We start from the raw sequence: 5,301 nt of genomic DNA on the forward strand, positions 1-5,301 counted from the left end.
CAATCTGTGAGTACAAAGGTGCACCTGACAACAGACGCATGGACCTGTAGGCATGGCCACGGAAGATTACGTGTCCATTACGGCGCAATGGGTTAATGTGGTGGATGCATGGTCCACAGGGGACAGCCTACTAAGTCTGTCTGCAGTCCCTAATTCAAATTGTCCTCCACTGTCTAAATCGGAACTTCCACCTTCTGGCTTTCGGCCTATAGTATCAGAAATTAAACTGCATTTGGCCTTCAACTTTGGTTAGGGCCTACTAACGGCTTCTGCCCCTCCCTGGTGTTGTCCTCAACTAAATAAAGCTGAGCTTCAACCTTCCGGCTCTCATTAAGTGGTTTTTAAAAAAAAAAAATTGGTGGTTAGGGCCTACTAACGGCTTCTGCCCCTCCCTGGTGTTGTCCTCAACTAAATAAAGCTGAGCTTCAACCTTCCGGCTCTCATTATGTGGTTTAAAAAAAAAAAATGGTGGTTAGGGCCTACTAACGGCTTCTGCCCCTCCCTGGTGTTGTCCTCAACTAAATAAAGCTGAGCTTCAACCTTCCGGCTCTCATTAAGTGGTTTTAAAAAAAAAATGGTGGTTAGGGCCTACTAACGGCTTCTGCCCCTCCCTGGTGTTGTCCTCAACTAAATAAAGCTGAGCTTCAACCTTCCGGCTCTCATTAAGTGGTTTTTAAAAAAAAATGGTGGTTAGGGCCTACTAACGGCTTCTGCCCCTCCCTGGTGTTGTCCTCAACTAAATAAAGCTGAGCTTCAACCTTCCGGCTCTCATTAAGTGGTTTTAAAAAAAAAAAAATTGGTGGTTAGGGCCTACTAACGGCTTCTGCCCCTCCCTGGTGTTGTCCTCAACTAAATAAAGCTGAGCTTCAACCTTCCGGCTCTCATTATGTGGTTTAAAAAAAAAAAATGGTGGTTAGGGCCTACTAACGGCTTCTGCCCCTCCCTGGTGTTGTCCTCAACTAAATAAAGCTGAGCTTCAACCTTCCGGCTCTCATTAAGTGGTTTTAAAAAAAAAATGGTGGTTAGGGCCTACTAACGGCTTCTGCCCCTCCCTGGTGTTGTCCTCAACTAAATAAAGCTGAGCTTCAACCTTCCGGCTCTCATTATGTGGTTTTAAAAAAAAAAAAAATGGTGGTTAGGGCCTACTAACGGCTTCTGCCCCTCCCTGGTGTTGTCCTCAACTAAATAAAGCTGAGCTTCAACCTTCCGGCTCTCATTAAGTGGTTTTAAAAAAAAAATGGTGGTTAGGGCCTACTAACGGCTTCTGCCCCTCCCTGGTGTTGTCCTCAACTAAATAAAGCTGAGCTTCAACCTTCCGGCTCTCATTATGTGGTTTTAAAAAAAAAATGGTGGTTAGGGCCTACTAACGGCTTCTGCCCCTCCCTGGTGTTGTCCTCAACTAAATAAAGCTGAGCTTCAACCTTCCGGCTCTCATTAAGTGGTTTTAAAAAAAAAAAAAATGGTGGTTAGGGCCTACTAACGGCTTCTGCCCCTCCCTGGTGTTGCCCTCAACTAAATAAAGCTGAGCTTCAACCTTCTGCTCCAAATTACCATTTTAAAAAATGCAATAGGCTTTTCCGGCCTACTAAAGGTGTCTGCCCCTCCCTGGTGTTGTCCTCAACTGAACAAAGCTGAGCTTCCACATTCTGGCTTTCGCCCTATACTATCAGATATTAAACTGCATTTGGCCTACTAGTGTGGTTAGGCCCTTGAAACAGTGTCTGCTGCTCTTGGGTTTGCTACTCCACTGAACAAAGCAATGCCGCCTGTTTAGTCCTGTTACCAATTTTGAACTGCATGTAGCCTACTTTATTCTTTGGCCCTATATCTGTTTCCTCCTCATCCTGCCCATTGCCCAGCCACTGCTAAATGAGTCTGCTGGTACATTGACCTAGACCACTACATTCCCCTTGTACTCTACACAGCCAGAATCTGACCCTGCTGAAAGTAAGGTTCCCCTTCCCGCATGTTATACCACCTTACACAGGGACAAAGAGGAAGGTGCAGATGAAAGTGCAGGTTCCTTCATCAGGTGGGGGGGCATACTCGTTGGCGACGTCACTGGCACAGGGCCCCTCAGAGTACGCAAAAGTGTCGCTGCTGGTGGGAGGCGCCCCCGCCATGCAAACACACCGCCGTACTTTGAGGGGCCCTGTGCCAGTGGCAATGCGAACGAGTGGGCCCCCCCTGCTTGCTCAGGATCACAGCACTTGCAACTTTTAAATACTTACCTTTCCCTGCAACACCGCCGTGACGTAGTCCGCATTTCCTGGGCCCACGAAAAACTTGAGCCAGCCCTACTCCCCCCACAACTTTCCCCCAATTCCTTATGCCCAACTATTATTATACAGTTAATTAAGATTGGCAAGCTTCAGAAACAAGAATGGATGTTTTTGGCATTAAAATGGGCACTGTAGGTGTTTTCCTGGCCTCCACTCACTGCCGACTATGCTTCCCCATTGACTTGCATTGGGTTTCGTGTTTCGGTCGATCCCCGACTTTTAGCGATAATCGGCCGACTGCACTCGACTCGACTCTGGACAAAATCGGGTTTCCCAAAACCCTACTCGATCTTAAAAAAATGAAAGTCGCTCAACCCTAATCACCACCACTGGAGTGGTTAAATGTATGGCAGCTAATTTACTACAAATTTTGTGCTATTTTGCAAAATGTGACATTTTGGACTAAAAAGATGCAAAATGGGTCAAAGACAAAAGAAGAGCATTTCGAGCAAAAAAAAGAACAAAGAGAACCACAAAACAAAAATGACAAGTGACTTAAAAATGCAAAATAGGTCCTTTTTTCAATTTCTCACCACTTTCAAGATCTTTTTTTTTTCCTGTCAATGAAAGAAAGCATTCTGATTTACTTTCCAAGGCATTGTGTTATATGCTGCCCGTTCATGACTCTGTTGAGAATTTCTATCTGAAAATTGGTTTGCCTCTGAAAAATTCCTCAAAAATGGGGAATTTGAATGTACTTTTTGATGAATCGCTGGAAATTAGATTCAGATGTGTCCCAGATGTAGCCCTGAAAAATGAGGTTCAGACGTCTCTCCGATGAAGTGCTAAAAATTTAATTCAAACAAGCCCCTGATCTTAATAATGGAATTCAGGCGTCTGGTTCATAAAGCCCTGAAAAATGGGATTCAGACATGCCCGTGATGAAGCCCTGAAAAATGGGATTCAGACATGCCCCAGATGAAGTCCTGAAAATGGGATTCAGATATTCTCCAGTTGAAGCCCTGAAAAATGGGATTCAGATATGCTCCAGATGAAGCCCTGAAAAATGGGATTCAGACATGCCCCAGATGAAGCCCTGGAAAATGGGATTCAGACATGCCCCAGATGAAGCCCTGGAAAATGGGATTCAGACATGCCCCAGATGAAGCCCTGAAAAAGAGGATTCAGACCTGCCCCAGATGAAGCCCTGAAAAACGGGATTCAGACATGCTCCAGATGAAGCCCTGAAAAATGGGATTCAGACATGTGTGATGCCCGCTAGGGCCGTGGGGTACTCAGAACTGAGTTGGACAGTTCTTCAGGGAGTTGTCACGGCAGCAGTGACCCGGTCCATGGCCCTGGGAGCGCAATAAAAAATGATGAGGGACAGTTTGTAGGGAATTTAACGTGACACCACCTGTGGTGTTTGGCAATGAGTGGCTGACGCTGATTAAGGGGACTGCTGGGGCCGATAGCGATGCAGCTGGGATGGTTCTGCTCCCCTCAGGTGGAGCAGGGCCCCAGGGCTACCGGTATAGTTTGTAAAGGGATCGTGGATGTTGGGGTGCAGGACTGAGAGTGCGGGAAATGACTGGAGGACACAAGGACTGTAGTTTTCTTTACCTTTATTTGACAGTTGAAGGTGCAGTCTGGGGCACGGGTAACAGGTGATCATGGGGATCTGGGCAGACTTGAAGCAACTTAGGGTCCACCTAGCCAGATGGTTTGAGAGGCCTTCCTGCTGCGCTGTTCTCTTAGGTCCTTGCTGCTTGAAGCTCTGCACAAGTTCCTCTCTCTGTCTGACAGTTAGTGTAAAATGTTAACCACATGGCAGGCCGCTTGAGCAAATTACAGGTGTCGCTCCTATGTGGCGTCTCCAGGCTCTGATATGCTGCTGTGCCGCTGGGTGTTAGATGGGCCAGTGGCAACCACGGACTCCGGTGTCCGGTTGCTGGTGCTCAGCTCTGGGGTGAGTTTGATTACAGCTCCACTCCCCAGATTCTCCTCCACTTGTCTCCTCTCCCTCACTCTCTTAGATTGAGTAACTAACCCCTCCTCCAGGACAGAACTTATAGGGAAGCTCCCCTGAAACGGGGTATTACAGCTTCCCCTTCTGGTCTGGAGTCAGGAAAAGTATTGGATGCTAGTGTTACCTGGTAAGGGGACCCCTCCTTGCTTCCAGGCATGACATCACCCCCTGTGAGGGAGGCAATGCCATTGTGGCAACCGGACTCCTGGGGTGCCACACATGCCCCAGATGAAACCCCGTAAAATGGTTTTCAGACGTGCACTTGATGAAGCACTGAAAAATGAGCTACACTGGACAAATAGAATCCATCATATGAAAATATGGGACCCATTTCCTCTTCTGTACAGTGGATCCATTTTTTTAGCCAGACACATTAATGTCTGCCACAGAGGTGCAAATGAGTTCCCTTAACTCCCATTACCTTCACCCCTGCCAAGGAATATATTTAAGCACCCCAGCACTGGCAACCGTAATATATGGCATGTTACAGGCGTAGAAAATCGCAGCATGCTGCGTTTGTCAGCGTATTGCGCAAAAAATCCGCCAATGAAAGTCTATGGGGGCGAGAAAATTACGGCTTACACATGGACCATGCTTGTGACTTGCGAGAAATACGCACCGGTGTTCTATAGAAAAGCCGGCAATTCAGCGCAGTATACAGTAAAATCACACTGACAGAATGGAATAGAATAGGTAGAATAAATGTGTACACATAGAATAGGTATATATATATATATGTATGTCAGTGAGACATATATATATATATATATATATATATATATATATATATATATATATATATATATATATATATATATATATATATATATATATATATATATATATATATATATATATATATATATAATTCAGCGCTAGATAGCTGAAAAGCCGGTAATTCAATTGCCGGCTTTTGCTCTCTCCTTCACAAACCCGACAGGATATGAGACATGGTTTACATACAGTAAACCATCTCATATCCCTTCTTTTATTACATATTCCTCTTTACTAATGTAACAAGTGTCTCTGTGTAAAATTTGGGGTCTCTAG

Source organism: Ranitomeya variabilis, chromosome 8 (assembly GCF_051348905.1).
Source record: "Ranitomeya variabilis isolate aRanVar5 chromosome 8, aRanVar5.hap1, whole genome shotgun sequence".
Classification (NCBI taxonomy): Eukaryota; Metazoa; Chordata; class Amphibia; order Anura; family Dendrobatidae; genus Ranitomeya; species Ranitomeya variabilis.